Here is a 16,645-nt window from a genome sequence, read left to right on the forward strand (position 1 = left end):
TTCCCAGCTGTGTGTTCTGGATGATTGGGATCCTGAAACACTGACACCCACCTCGACCCCAGCCCCCACCTGCGCCCCGCGGCCCCCAGGTCCCCCAGCTGGGAATTGGAGCAAATCTGTCCCTGTAGGGCCCAAGAATCCCTGGGTTTCCCTAACAGGCCCTGTGTGGGGCCGTGAGGGGCAGCGTGGAGAAGGCATTGGGTGGCTTTGGTCAACCCAGAGTGAGAACTGAGCCCACGAGGGTAAGACCATGTTGGTTTCATCAGAACAGGGCTGGAGCCATGGCTCAGTGACTCTGACCTCCCTCCCCCGTCCTCTGTCAGTCAAGTTCTCTCCACAATGACCTACCCTCATTGGGGTCCATGGGTTGACTAAAGACATCGTCGATGGAGTTAATCTGGTCATGATGTGCCCCAGAAATAAAGCATGTAGGAATGCAGTTCTCTTCCTAAAACAATACATGAGGTATTCATTTATTTGTGGTATTTTTTCCAGCTTTGTTGAAATATAATTAACATTGTGTAAGTTTAAGGTGTACGGCATGCCGATTTGATAATTTATATATGACAAAATGATGACCACCACAGCTCAGCTGACACCTCCACCCTGTCACATGGGGACCATGTCATTTTGGTGGCAAGAACATTTAAAATCTGGGCATCTCTTGCAGGTGGAATGTCCACACACCGTGTGAATGGTGTGTGTGTGTGTCTGTGTAAAACCACAACCACAGATTCTTAAAGACTGGAGATGTGTCCTTCCTGGTAAACATGTTTGTCGCTGCCACAGGGGAGCCCAAGCCCCGCGCTGACTGTGGGTGGCTCAGGGTGGTGGGAGGGGCTGTGTGCCCTGGGTGTCAGGACCCGGAGGGAGGGAAGGTCCCGGACAGAGGTCACTCCACAGCCGCCACAGCCACTCCAACCTGCTGGCGGTTCCTTCTCCCCCAGGGCATGGCCTGGGAGACTGATGTGTCATTTATATTATTGTCCCCAGACACATTTCCTTTATTATTACTTTTTTATCCTCACCTGAAGACATTTTTGCACTTATCTTCAGACAGAGCCAGAAGGAGGAGAGAGGGAGGGAGAGAGAGAGAAACATCGAACAGAGAGAGACACATCGAGTGGTTGCCACCCACACGACCCCAACCAGGACTGGGGACAAACTGCAACCGAGGTACGTGCCCTTAGTGGGAATCAAACCCGGGCCTCTCTGGTCTGCGGACCAACGCTCTAAATGCTGAGCCAAACTGGCTAGGACCACATTTCCTTTAATAACATCCCTAACAAATACTTTTTCCTAATTTCAGGCAGAGCACATCTGTCTCTCCTTCAGGGGACTCTGTAACTGGTTGCATGTCTATAAGCACCTTTTGCCACTTACATTACAATGAGAAAACACTGTGGGAAATGAGGGAAAGCCCCGTCTTCCAGAGGTAAAGCCGCTGCCGGTGTTTTCATACTAAAGCCACCCGAGGACTCACTGATCCCCGTCTTCCCCCTACAGCCGTGAGACTCTCGTGTGGTCCTGGACCGCCAGGAGCAGCGTCAGGTTGATGACCCTGAGTGCAGGCTGGGAGCTGGAGCCACGCGGCGCGCTGTGGTCGGCTCAGGCTGCGTCACAGGACACTGCAGACATGTATTTCTCTGGAGGCTGAAGTCCGAGGTCAAGGTGTCGGCATGGCTGTTCCTGGTGAGGGCTCTTTCCTGCTTGCAGATGGTCACCTTCCGATGGTCTTCACATGGAGAGAGAGCCCTGGCGTCTTGCAAGGGCAGTGATCCCATCACTGGGCCACCCCCTGACGGCCTCATCTAAACCTAATCACCTCCCAAAGGCTTCATCTCAATACCAGTGCCTGGGGGAGGGCTTCAACATGTGAATTTTAGGGGCGCACAAACATTCATGGCAGTCACCTCACGTTAGTTCTTTCAGTGGGGAGGGAGTCTAGGGTCTAAGGACCTCATGAACAGATCCCACGGGTCCTAGATGTGCCGGGTCTCTAAGAGGCATCGGGAGCCCCAGGGCCTGGTCCGTGGATTGTTCCCCCGGGTAGACCAGTGGTTCTCATCCCCCGTGCTGGCTGGGATCACTGTGTGTGGGTCGTTTGGTGGAGCTTCCAAGCATTTCTTCTGGTTTCGTCTTTTGTTTTAAACATCATTTAAAAAACCATTTGCCATTATTATTATTTTTTTTGGTTAATCCTCACCTGAGGATATTTTCCCATTGATTTTTAGAGAGGGTGGAAGGGAGGAAGGGAGGGAGAGAAACATCAATGTGAGAGTAACACATCAATGGGTTGCCTCCTGCACGACCCCGACCAGGGCTGGGATACAATCTGCAACTCAGGCACACACCCCGGACCAGGAATTGAACCCAAAACCCTTTTTTTCCCCATGGGCCAATGCTCTAACTGCTGACCCAAACCAGCCAGGGCCATTTGCCATTATTTTAATGTATTTGTTAGGGAGTGAAATTATATGTATTCAAATTGCCTGCTTGCTAAGAAGAATTAGAAGTCTAAGTTTAAGTTTGCAACACCACAAGGTTATTTAGTTTAGTAAATTGACGAAATGCTGTGTAAGTATAGTTTTCTGCTTTAAATGTGAATGTCTAATCTTTACCGTGTCTCCACGATTGCAATCTCATGCTCAGTGTTATTGCTGCACTCTCTCTCTGACGCCCTCTGTCTGTGCAGAAGGGAACCACAGCGGTGGGCAGCGCGGGCACAGCTCCCCTTGACAGACAGAAAGGATGAGTGTAACCTGAGTGCAGGTAGCCCTGAGCCTTCCGTCTAAAATGCTGGCTGATGCCGCTCTGCTCCTCATGAAACCCTCTGTCCCCTGGGTGGTCTCTCAGAACACATCCTCGTTGGCAACAGTAATTAGAAGGGAATCGCAATGACTATTTGCATTGCTTGAAAAATAATTGAGAAGACCTAGTCCACAACCCAAGCCACACATCTCCATCTCCTGGTGCTCTGCTCCCCAGGCTCCTCCCAAATCTCTGCCCCCGAGGCCAGCCCACACAGCTCTGTTCCAGGCCCTTCTCCTCTCCGGACTCCTCCTCACCCCAGGTTTTAGCGGCTCTGGTTTCGCCTGCATTGTCCCCTTGTCCTGCATGTTCTCACTCGGGACCTGGGCTGACCAGAGGGCTCCTCCTAGTCACTGGGGGAGATGGCACATCTTACAGGGTGGAGGGGACATTCTCCTTGTTTGGCTGCAGAGTGACAGGGAGAAGGCTGCCTGGGACACAACAGACATGGCTCCTTCCTGTGTCCTATGAAAGATTTCTTACTAGTCCAGGGCAATAGAAACCTGTGGGGTTAAGGCTCCATGATTTTAGGGTCAGCACCCCTATGGCCCAGACTGCAGTGCCCCTCTCCCTGCAAACAGTTCGAGGCCATCCCAGGGCTGTGATTATTTCTTCTCGGCGATAACACGACCACCTGCTCTGAGTTGGACCAGAGAATAATCTCTCCGCATTGGAGGGAACCACTGGGAACATTTCCACTGCAGATAACAGCATCAGACACGCACGAGGGACAGGGACTCCCAAGGATGGCGCTGGGTGCCGGTCTCCTCCTCCCAGAGCAGACTTTGCTCTCTGACCTTTTTGTCGAAACAGACTCACCAAGCGTCGTGTGAGGCCAGCCCCTGGCTTCCCGGGAAGAACGGACATAACCAGGTGGGTGAAGTAAAGGCCCAGGTCAACAAGAAGAAGGGGCAGAGTGGGGATTTCCTGCCCATGGAGCAGATTTTGTGGGGAAGTGTTTGTGAGGCTTCTGGATTACAGGAGACGAGAGGCAACATTTTTAGCTATGTAAATATCTTTTCTTAAAATAGGTTTTTATTGATTTTTTAGAGAGAGAGAAGGGAGAGAGAGAAACATCCATGTGAGACAGAAACATTGATCAGCTGCCTCCTGCACGCACCCTACTGGGGATGGAGCCTGCAAACCAGGCACCTGCCCTGACCAGGAATGACACGCTGAGTCCATGGGACGACGCTCAGTCCACAGAGACACACCAGCCGGGCTAACGGTGCAAATATCTGTGCAGGTTGCTGTCTTATTTGTAAATGTCACCTGACAAGGCCTCGAGTTCCCCCTCCCCTCCCAGCCTCTAAAGGGAACTGAGGTTTCAGCCCTGATGGCGACCCTCTGGGCGGGCTCCACAACCGGGCCCTGGAGGCCTCCTGCATTAGGGCTCCTGGAGACTAATGCTGGGGGGTGCTGATGAGACAGACACACAGACAGTTGAACAGACCAGCCTGCTGTCAAGTTCATCCCGGTTTACAGTCTCCATGGACTTCAAATGTTCTTTCCTACTTCCTGGTGTTCAGGCGGTGACACCCACCCCAAGCCCAGGGCGGACTTGGGAGTAACCCAGGTCTGGGAGCTTGGCCTTGTCCTGAGACAGACCCTGACGGCCACAGTAATGTGCTTCTAACCCTCATCCTACCCAGAGGCGCTTTGGTGAAAACCAGGCACCAACCACAGTGTCCCTGCCACTCAAGAATCTGAGTCAGAGGGGAACATAATTTCCAGGAGCGTCGGCTCACCCTTCTGTGCATGAGCAAAAGTCTCCCCTCCACGGTTCAGGAAAGGCATCAGCCCAGGCTCACTCTGCAGAGGTCATTCGAAAATTGTTCAATGGGGGCGTGGAGGGGTAGGCAGGGAATTTCCTTCCTTTGTTAGAAAACTTTCAGGGTAGCTCAAGAATTGCTTAAACAAAACCCCCAAAACACAAGTGATAAATAAAGATTTTATGACTGGTTTACACTAAAAAATGAGCCCTGGCCGGTTTGGCTCAGCGGTTAGAAGTGTCAGCCAGAGAGTCCTGTGTTCAGTTCCCGCTAAGGGCACGTACCTCGGTTGCAGTTTGTCCCCGGCCCTGGTGGGGGTCAGGTGGGTGGCAACCAGTTGATGTTTCTTTCACTCTCTTCCCCCCTCTCTCCCTCTCGCTCTATCTGAAGATAAAGTGTAAAAAGTCCTCGAGTGAGGATAAAAAAAAAAAAGAGTATTTCTGATACAGACCTAACGAACAAGTGATCTTAAGAGGAAGGACCGTGAGCAATGTCCAAGAAGCATGAACAGACGAGTTATGGAGGAGGGGACCAAAAGGCTCACAGCCCTGACGGATGCTAGGCCTCATCAGTCATGGGACACACGAGTTGAAGAAGCCCGTCTGGACTTGCAGGGCCGTGCTGTCCGCCGCTGGGACATAGCCCATGGCGGAGGCACTGAGTGGGACACGCAGCAGTTAGAGCACACAGGTCAGATGATCATGTCTGGAGCCAAGGACCGGAAACCACCTCCACACGCAGGACGCCTGGAGTCCTGGAGTCCTGGGAGCTTGAAGAGCAGAGAGGATGCAGAGGCGCCTGAGCGTCACTGCAGGTCCCCTGGCACCAGAACCAGCATCCAGTGCAGAGACATAGGTGGTCAGTTTCAACAGGTTTCGCCAGTGACCTGAGCACAGCAGCATGGGCGGCTACTACAAGCACGATGCTGAGGGGAGAGCACAAAGCAGAGTGAGATACGAGGTGGGTGTGCAGCATTATCATTTATGTTGTTGAAAATATATGCACACACGAGAACCTCCCCCCCGCCCCACACGCAAGAACACGCACACACTTAGGCGAGACCGCGGGAATGAGTTCCTTGTGCTGGAGGAGGGGCGTGGATGCACAAAGGAGTATAAATACGTGAGCAAATAAAAAACAGACGAGCCTCATATTGAAAGATGACGATAACAACGTACCTCGGATCTCTGCCCCAAGAGTTTAAAGCCCATGAAACAAACCCAAGTTTGACACCAGCCACAGGCAGCACAATGACTCAGTGTCAAAGATGCAAAATGCCGAGTGTAGGAGACCAGGTGCAGCAGCTAAAATCCTCGTGGCTGGGAGCCTCGACCACGTATTCACTGTGGAAACTGGTTTGAGGATTCTGCTGAAACCCCGCATACCCTGTGAGCCAGGAATCCCAAGGTTTATCCCAACAGAGCATATGTCACCAAAACACAAGCTAGACTGCATCCCGCACTATTCCTAACAGACCCGAATCGGGAGGAGCTGATGGCCCAGAGTGGGTGCATCCTCTGTAGTGGACTTCCCAGCCACGAGCGTAAGTGCACAGGGGCATGGAGCAGAATCTCCACGAGGACTGTGGAAGAAGAAGCACGCAGCGCACGATTGCACATAGATACAGTACAACACAGTGAGACTCATCGTGTGGGCGCAGTCGGGTCGTTACTGCCCTGGGGGTGGGGTTGGAATTGACAGTGGCACCCAGGGTGTGCCAGGGTGCTGGTTACATGGCTGGGGCACTTGGTGAAAATCAGTCAAGTTATTCTTTTCTGTTAACTTTAATAAAAAAGGAAGAAAATAAAAGAAAAAATGGGAAAATGTGAACCAGTTTAAACTGAAGTAGGGCAGTAAGAAAAATACAAATAATAGCACAAATGGCAGAGGAAATTTGGGTTATTGACAAAATATTAAAATAAACTCAGACTGAGGGCTTTTCTTGTGTGGAGCTGGGGTCAGAATACAGAGATAGCCCGACATGCGCACCACTTGCCGCATCACACACAGATGCACAGCGTGCACACAGATGCACACGCGTGCACAGATGCGCACCCACATGCACATGTGCTCACAGATGCAACGTGGGCACAGATGCACATGTGCACACCCACAAGCACATGTGTACACAGATGCACAGCGTGCACAGATGCACTTGTGTACTCACATGCACACGTACATGGCAACGTCCTGCTTCCCAGCCTTTCTGTCGCTTGTATTTCTCACTTTACAGGATCTGTTGCCAATTACTGAATATTTATACACCGAGATGGCCCATCTGCCCATTGCTCAAGTCCAAAGTCTGGAACCATGTCCAATTCCAGCCTTCCTTTGGCTTCCCACACCTGGCTCCTCAGAGGACCCCCACCTCCCACCTTCCACCCTCCCTTGTCCACCCCGAGCCCCTCCTCCAGATCCCCTTGCCTGTCACTTGGTGGGTCACTGTTGTTCCCTGACCAGGCTCCTGACATCCATTCGTGCTCCTGGAATGTGTGGTCCACACAGCAACGAGAGGGTCCTTTTGATGTTGAAATCTGATGTTATTTTCCTGCTTCTCAGTACCTCGGACTAAAGCCCTAATCCTTTTGTCACCAGCACAATGACCTCCTGTTCCTCCGTGCCCCACTCCCTCCACCCCAGCCACACCTCTCCTTCCTCTCTGCCTGCCATGTCCTTCTCACCTCTTTGCAGTACTCACCTTTCAAACCATTCAGGTCCCTGACCGATGGCTCTTCAGAGGTCTTCCCTGACCACCCTGCTCCACCTGGCACCTCATTCTCTACTGTGCTTGATTTCCACAAAGCCCTTCTTTGTTATCTACCTGTCATCTACTATCTACCCATCATCTACTATCTACCCATCATCTACTATCTACCCATCATCTACTATCTATCTATCTATCTATCTATCTATCTATCTATCTATCTATCTATCTATCATTTATCTACTATCATCTATCATCTATCTATTTATCTATCATCAATAATCTACATATCTATCAATCATCTGTCATATCTACCACATCTATCTATCTATCTATCTATGTATCATCTCTCTGATCTATTATCTGTACAGCCCTTCTTTGTTATCTACCTGTCATCTACTATCTACCCATCATCTACTATCTACCTATCATCTACTATCTACCCATCATCTACTATAAACCTATCATCTATCTATCTATCTATCTATCTATCTATCTATCTATCTATCTATCTATCTATCTTCTATTTATCTATCATCAAAAATCTATCTATCTATTAATCATCTATGAGCTATCTATATTTATCTATTGCTAGGGATGAAAAAAATTTTCTTCTACCCTTCTAGGCTGTCTGGCTGGTTTAAGAATTAAATTGACATGAGACAGATCAACTGAAGAAAATCAAGTTTAATTTTGCACGTATGGAGGTGCCATAGATATGGGACCTAACAAAATAACCAAAGCAGGCAGCTTTTATACTTTTTAGACCAAGAAGCAATACCTTTGTGAAGCACCGACAAGACAAAGAAACCTGGGCTTGGGTACAAGTTGGTGAAGAAACTAAGCAGAATTCAATCTTCTAGGCTCTGAATTCGCCAGCTCTGGTGACAGTGGTGTCTCTTACCTCCTGGTGCAGAGGGGGCGCCTTTCACATGGACACCTGCTTTCAGGGGACAGAGAGGAGGGGCAGAGCATTCGTGCACCAGCTGTTTCCCAAGTAAAACTCATTCAAAATAACCTATACACTACAGTGGTATATTTTGAGGTGGCATATTTTTCTCCCTTACCCTATCTATCTAATCTATCAATCATCAATAATCTACATATCTATCAATCATCTGTCATATCTACCACATCTATCTATCTATCATCTCTCTAATCTATTATCTGTACACCATCTTCCTCCTCTGACAGAATGGAGCCTCCCTGAGGGCAGAAGCCTCATTCCTGTCTGGTACGTAGAAGTGGCACACAGTAGATGCTCCGTGAGTATTTGTTGACTTGCTGAGTTCTTTCTAATGCCGACGGCCTATGTTCGTGTGTGGGCACACTATCCACTATTCTGTCTAGTCCTACACTGAGGGACTTGATGCCAGTCTCTAACTGTTACCACATGTGCCTTCCAGAATTTTTGTTGGACTATAATGAATTTGTAAATGAATTGAGAGAGAGTAAAAAGTGACTCATCTTTGTTTTTCCAAAGGGTGTGCTGTTGTCCACCATGATTTAGGAAAGTCTGTCTGGATGCTCTTTGCTCCCCAGTGCAGGGCCAGGACCAGCCTGAAGCCAGCGGGTGTCCAGGCTCAGAGTTCAAGGTGTCCCTCCCTCCCACGGCCCTGAGCACAGTGCCCCCTTACATTGCCTCACCTGGTCCCAGCCCTGCCCTAGGTGCTGCCTTCCCTGTGTGACCACAGGTGGCCACTGTCATGTGTGGGTCAGGCCTCCTTCCAGGGGAACCTGGGGAAATGATTGGTTTGTAATTCGGAGATGACCAAGTTCACAGAAACACACACCAACCAGGCACACGTGAGATGTGACCAGTGTGACTGAGCAACTGAGTTTTCAGTGATGCTTAAGTTTAATCAATTTACATTTAAAATGGAATGGCTGCACATGGCCAGTGGCTACCGTATGGCGCAGCACAGAAGAAGGCACACGGAGAGTTCTGCTTCCATCTTCCTGGCCCAGACCGATCACGTGGTTGCACCTGAGTGTACAGGTGTCTGTGACGTCCCTGCCGGCCAGCCCGGTGCCCAGCTCCGAACCAGGGCAGGCAGGGCGCAGACCTGCAGCTGTCACTGAAAGGGCCCTGGACGGTCATCGTGGGGCCACAAGCCGAGACTTGAAGAATGGCCTTTGTCTCTGTTTCTTTCCATATTTACGTGTATTTGGGTGTCTTTTTGGCCTTTCCGTATCCTATACTTGTCCATTTGTCATATGCCGTGACCTGCGCAGCCCGTCGAACCAGACCTGAGGAGGGACGACGGGAGACTGAGAAAGACCCAGAGACATCATAGAGAGAAAAGCTGGGGCAGGTGGGACACTGCTCTCTGTTGGAGGAACAGTGACCCCGAGTTAGCTCAGCATGGTTATTGTGTAGCATTAATGAAGGGGGGAGTTCAAAAGCTTCACTCTCTTCAAACACCAGATATTTCTACCGGCCTCTGAGCTCAAGGTGGAGACTGTCAATACATTCTTGCCCGCTGCTCAGACGGCTCCTGTGTGGGCCTCGCCAGCACACGGGATCAACAAGAGACCTTGGGCAGAACGCTCCTGGGTGAGCCCTGCAAACACCCCAGGATCAACGAGAGACCTTGGCTCAGCCGCCCTCCACAGTGATATAAAATATATATTTTTTAATATTTTTTCTTTATTGTTTTGTGTTTTTTTTTGTAGAGAAGATGGGAGCGGTAGAGAGAGATAGAAACATCGATGAGAGAGAATATCGACTGGCCGCCTCCTGCATGCCCCACACTGGGGATGGGCCCACAACCTGGCATGTGCCCTGACTGGGAATCGAACTGGTGACCTCTTGGTGCAGGGTCGACGCTCAACCACTGAGCCACAGCGGCTGGGCTGAAAGTCTTTTTATTTCGATGGTATTGTAATGTGTTTTAATTACTGATAGAACTCATCTTCCCTTGCTCTCTCTAATTTTTTGGAATTTTGGGGGGTGTTCTCATACATTTACTTCTTTCACAATAAGCTAAGCATCGCTGTCTCGTTCAAAAGATCATCTTGTTGGCCCTGGCCAGGTGGCTCAGTTGCTTGGAGCATCGTCCCCATATGCCAAGGTTTCGGGGTTGATCTCCTATCAGGGCACTTACATGAACCAATCAAGGAATGCATAAAAAGGCAGAACAACAAATTGATGTTTCTCTCTCAAAATCAATACAAAAATTAAAAGGAAAGATGATCTTGCTGTCCTCGCTCTCTCCCTCCAGGGAACTTGCCTGTGCCAACCCTTCCCTCTCGTCCTCACCCTTCCTCTCCTCCCCACAGGCACTATCTGCTGGACTCCAGGGGACCCCAGGAGACTTGCAACCAGGGGAGCAGTGGGCAGTGGCAGCTCGTCCCAGGCTGATCCCCTGAACCTGTCTCCATGGCCCCTTTTCTCTGACTTCCCAGTGACCTAAGGCAGCCCCGCCTGGGCTCTCCTGTTGCTTCTTCTCTGCTAAGCCCTTCCTCGTTTCACTGTCCTCAGCCTTAATAAACTTAAAAAAAAAGAGTATCCTGTTGTTTCCCTACACAGCCTACATATGTCCTGTCTGCAAGAAAGTATTTCCACCTTGCATGCCTTTACATGTGCTTGTTGCTGTTCCCTCTGTAAAGAGAGCTTTCTTACCTTTTCCCCCTCTCAAACAGGCTTTAGTTATGTATAGAAAAGAGGCTCCTTCAGCATGTGCCTGTCACCAGCCACCTCATCGCCTCTGTGGTGCTTTGGTGGCGTCCGATTTCCCCAGCACGTGAACGCGCCACCTTTCAGTAGACACAGCTTTGCCTCCTTCACAATCTCTCTCTCTTACCTTGAATCGACAGGTGGTGATGGCAGAGACATGACGAGAATGCTTCTGGTGCGTCACTGTCAAGTTGGATGCTTACATTTGGTTTAAGATATGCTATTTTATTATAATAAGAAAATATCCACTTATTGTTAAGCATTTTAAAATTCAGTAGGAAATGGATGCTGATGTTTAAAAAATGCTCTGTTTGCTTCTCTGCAAATGTGGTTTTCTCCTTGGACATTAATACTGTGAATGATGTGAATAGGTGTTGTGTTTGAATTGTCCTTGCATTCTTGAAGAGTAAGTCCTGTTTGTCCATGTTTATCATTATTTTAATGAGCTTTACAATGACATTTGCTAGTATTTTATTGAAGCTACTTGCAGAAATAGGTACAACACCACCACTGCACCACTGTTCCCTGCACGGTCCTGCACGTGCAGATCCCCGCAGGACACAGACCACGGAGCATTCGGGCTGGTCCGCTCACCAGTGTGGTTAGCTCTGGGCAGCTTTTCACAGGGTGTAACTTGGATTTTGCTCATTTTGCACTTTTCAAAATGTGCTAACCTTTTGGATGAATAGAGTACGTAGCCGAGCTGCCTGGGGTTTAATTCTTTATTTAGAGGTAACCTCTTGGGCACCTCTGTTCACGTCCGCAGGCCTCGCCTTTCTCATCTGTAAAATGGAGACATTACCGCACCTCTCTCTAGGCGGTGCGGACTGGATGGTGACTGGTGCACTGAGACTTCTAAGAACAGCATCCAGCACACGGCAAACATCACGTCGGTGTTGGCTGCTATTACGACCGATGCTGTCACTCACCTGTTAGCTCCAGAGAACGCCAGGTCTACCTGGAGGAATCGAATCCTGGCTTTGCCTTCAAATGCCAGAGCTTGGAGCTGAGCTGCTGTTTACAAGCAAGGGCGGGATGCACTCAGCTCTAGCTCTCAGTGGACATCGTGACCAATGCCAGGCCTGGGTTCCAGCTGCAGGGCTGTTTCCCGTGGGGCATGGGGCTGAGGCAGTGGCCACTGTGCACCCCTGTGCCTAGAGGCCACCTGGTGGGACTCGGGGTAAAGGGCTGTTGTATAATAAAGAATTTGCATAAATCTTCTAAACACTTGGACTTCCCTGAGACCTCAACATCAAAGCCCTAAGCAGATTTGCCTTTTTTCATCTAGTTTGGAGGAATTTGGAAAAGTCCGAGCCAGAAATGGCAACAGGAAACTGACCTGCAGACACCTGGGGTAATGGTCTCACAAGTCAATCAAAAAAAGATTGACAAGAGGGCCAGGGTCCCTTGGCTCCGTCCTCTGAGGGGCACATCGACATAACACAGTCAGGGGGTGAGGGAGTGTCTGGGGTCCATGACCCAGGCCCAGTGCCCATCAGCGAAGTCCTAAGGGAGGCCCCAGTCACACAGAGAATGTAGAAATGCAAGTCGCTGAGGCGGAAGCTGGGGTGAAATCTGGAAATCTGTTTAATCAAACAGGCTTGGTGCGAAGGTGTGTCCCTGTCACCTGAGGGGGCATTCTGTCCCACGGGAAATGCATGCCTTTCCTGGGGTTGTACAACCAAACCCGTGGGCGAGGTCCCAGTGGGTCCCAGTGAGAAGTGCCGGGGCGACGGATTAAGGTGGAAGTCTGGACTCCATCTGAGGTTTCTGAACAGGCTTCTTGTGAGGTGGCTGCGTCTCTTCTCCCTAAACGCGTGATAAGGACAGTTCTTTCCTGTGCTCAGGGCGTGGAACGGAAGGCAGGTAGAGGTGTCCTTAGGCAACAAACAGTAAGCGGACAGGAGGATGGGACCCGGGAGATCGCACTCCCTGCAGACTGGGCATCCGATGGGTGCAGAGGGAGGCTGGGGGTCTGTGGGAAGGAGTTCTCTACGCATGGGGCATGACCGGCTACCACAGAGGCCTGCGGGCGCCACCCAGCGACATCTGCTGGGACTTTGGATGAGAACATTTCCATGTGAGGGGCAATGACTAGCTTACTATGACTGAAGGACACAGATGAAATCTGAAATGCCCATGATGTATTGGGGAACGTCTGAGAAGCTCCCCTCGGACAGAGTGGCCAATGCCCAGAAGAGTCCACGCCCAAATAGAAAGTTTGTACAGGATCACGCAACCGGGGCTGGGGTGTGCGGAGCAGAAGGGGAACTCCCAGGGGAACCTGGCATGGTGGTGGCTAGGGCTGCGAAAGGAGGGAAGGATTTTTTGTCTGATGGGTACGAGGACGTTCTGGAGATGGTCGCATAGCAACGTGAATCTGCTCAACACTGCTGACCTGAACACTTCAGAGTGGACAAGATGGTCAATTTTGTGTGTGGAATATTTGACCACGATCAAAACAGTAAAATATCTGTGTCCGTATTTCTTCAAAGAAGATATGCACGTGGGCAACGGGCACAAGGGGAGATGCTCACCACCATACGTCATTAGGTTTTCCGGAGGAAACTGTCTGCCACCTGTCGGCCAAAGGACTGCCCACACTGCCACCCTCTGCACCTCCAAGTCCATCATGCAACTAAAAACCAAAATGGGGGCTTAACTGGTGGCAAATGATGGTGACATCTTGGCATTTTTGGGGTACGTTTCAAAATGATTTTGTCCATTTAGGACAGATAACCCCAAGGGGCTGGGGACCATGCCCAGGAGTGGTGCAGAGAGGAGGGCCAGTGACTCAGTGTGGTCCCCAGGTGCCCCATCTCCGGCCTCAGCCGCCCGCCTGAGGCAGACAGTCGCGTGCCAGTTAGTGAATGAATAAAGAAATAAATAAAGGTGTGTGCTGTCTCCTGAACCCCCCAAAACCTGACCTCAGGAAGAGGGAGCAGCCCAGTCTGTGGGAGACCCCAGGCTGTGCACGGCCAGCTCACAGTCGAAACACAGTTCCTGTCGGACTTCACACAGAGCTTGTCTTCAGAGAGAGACTGAACAAGGCACCTGAGACCCTCTGAGCGGTGCACAGTGACAGCGCCTGGACACCTTGGGCCGCTTCTTTCCACAGGCCTCTGTGATTTCCCAGGAAGGGACCACACACAGGGAAACTGGTGCAAAGGCATTCTGGGGTCAAAGGCCACAGCACAATCTAAAGGACCCATCAGGCTTCATGCTGAGCCCATAGACTGGCTTTGGGGTCTGTGTGTCCCCTCAGCCACTCTGAGGTGTCAGTCATTCAGCTCCCAGGAGCAGTGGGGGCCCTTCCGTTAGGGTTTCTAGAACACCAGTGAGACACCAAAAGCCCTCTGCCTGGGACATTCTGAGAGCAACTGATAACTAACCAAAGCAGACAAGGGTGGGGCATCTTTATTCTTGTGGTTCTGCGGAGCAGGAAGAAGCACAGGGAATTTTGCAGGCTCGGGACTGGATGAATCTGCACCAGGCTCAGGGTCTACCTCCATCTTTCCTCAGGTGGGTGGGGGAGTGAGCCAGGAAGGTCCCCCTGTCTTTGAAAAAATGCAAAAAAAGAAAAAACAAAAGAGCAAAACCAACCAATCAAAGAGAAAGTGGGTAAGAGGGTATTCCTGCCAGTCAGTGTGGCTCAGTGGGTGAGCGTTGACCCATGTACCAAGAGGTCACCAGTTCATTCCTGGTCAGGGCACATGCTCAAGTTGTAGGCCTGATCCCCAGTGGGGGGCATGCAGGAGGCGGCCAGTCCATGTTCTCTCATCCATGTTTCTCTCTCTCTCTCCCTTCCTCTCTCTCTAAATCAATAACGAACAAAAAAGGTAAGACTGGGTATTCCTTCCAGCCTCGTGCTGCTGCATCAGGCTCGGACCCCCCTGCAGCCTTCACCCGCGTCCCCAGGGCTCCGGTGGCGGTGGCAGGCTTTCTCTGCCCTGGAAAGGCAGCTGAGCTGGGAAGGGGTAGAGGCTGACCTCTTTCTTGTCAAAAAATGACTCTGCTTTCCTGCTGGGCAGAGAGGAAAAGATGTCACTTCGGGAGCTGGTTTTGTAAGTGGGAAAAGGGCACAGACACACCAGCTTTGGGATGTGGTGAGGGTTCTTTGAGATGCCTCCCGGCAGGGGCCCGTGACTCCAGGTGACACTATCCCAGGGGAGGATTTTGCAAAGTGCAGAGAAATAAAACCAAACCGCATTCCTATGGCCCCACAGCTGGCAGTTGGTTGTCCTCTGTTTCCTCCGGTCTGCTGGGGAAGCTCTGTCAGTCGCCCTCACCAGCTCCACGTGGGCCGGAGCGGGCCGCCCGCCGGGAGCTTGCTGCAGAGGGCGCTGTGGCAGAGGTGCCCACTAGAAGCAAGGCCGCTGTACCTTCCCAGGGTGCAGGTTCTCCGCGTACTTTCCTTTGTGTTTGCCTAGAGGAGGGATTCCTAGGTCAGAGATTCTAAAGAAATTAAAAAATATATATTTCTGCCCGGCCAGTGTGGCTCAGTGGTTGAGCGTCGACCAAGAGGTCGCTGGTTCGATTTCCTGTCAGGACACATGCCCAGGTTGTGGGCCGGATCCCCAGTGGGGGGCATGCAGGAGGCGGCCAGTCGATGTTCTCTCTCATCGATGTTTCTCTCTCTCTCTACCTCTCCCATCCTCTCCAAAATCAATAAAGAAAAAAAGTATAAAATATATATATATTATTGATATTTTTATAGAGAGAGAAAGGGAGAAACATGCATGTGAGAGAGAAACATTGATCAGCTGCCTCTCGCACGCCCCCTACCGGGGATCGAGCCTGCCACCCGGGCATGCGCCCTGACCGGGAATGGAACGGGGACCTCTCAGGCCATGGAAGGACGCTCAATCCGCTGAGCACCCGGGCCAGGCAGAGATTTTAAAGAATGTTTAATATTTTTGCTTCACCTTGTTGAAATCTGATGTTCAGACACATGGTTCCGATTCCCAATGTGCAGCTGCAGAGCTGGCCTAGAGGAAGGAGGCAGCGTTTTCCGTACTTACACCTGGCAGGTCCTCCATCCCGCTGCGCTTTGATCGGCGCCTCGCCCGGGCTCAAACTCTATACCCACATGTGCTTACACGTTTGTATGTCCTCTGCTCTGAAAGTGTCCACTGTATATTATTGTTATTTTTTTAGTGTTATTAGATATGACATACAGCATATCAATGTGAGGTATACAGCTTAATGACTAAGAAAATTATTTTAGAGAGAGAGGAAGTGAGAGGGAGAGAGAGAGAGAAACATCATGAGAGAGAACATCCACTGGCCGCCTCCTGCACGCCCCCCACTGGGGTTCAGGCCCACAACCTGGGCATGTGTCCTGACCGGAATGGAACCAGCGACCTCTTGGTGCATAGGTCAAGGCTCAACCACTGAGCCACACTGGCCGGTCTTAAAGACTTGTCTTACATAGACTGCAAAAGGATCATCACAGTAAGTTTAGTTAACATCCCTCAGCTCGCAGTTACAAACACATCTGTCCCTGTGGGGGAACCTGTAGGATCTACTTTCTCAGCACTTGCAGGCAGACCGCGCAGCAGTGCTGACACCCCCTGTTCCTCCGCCGAGGCCAGGTTCCTCGGGGTCTCCCCGTGCTGCCTGGGAACTAGGATTTGTGAAGCCACTCAGTCAGGCTGGGGGACACACACAGTCGTCCTG

The sequence above is a fragment of the Molossus molossus genome, unplaced genomic scaffold (genome assembly GCF_014108415.1).
Source record: "Molossus molossus isolate mMolMol1 unplaced genomic scaffold, mMolMol1.p scaffold_m16_p_14, whole genome shotgun sequence".
Classification (NCBI taxonomy): domain Eukaryota; kingdom Metazoa; phylum Chordata; class Mammalia; order Chiroptera; family Molossidae; genus Molossus; species Molossus molossus.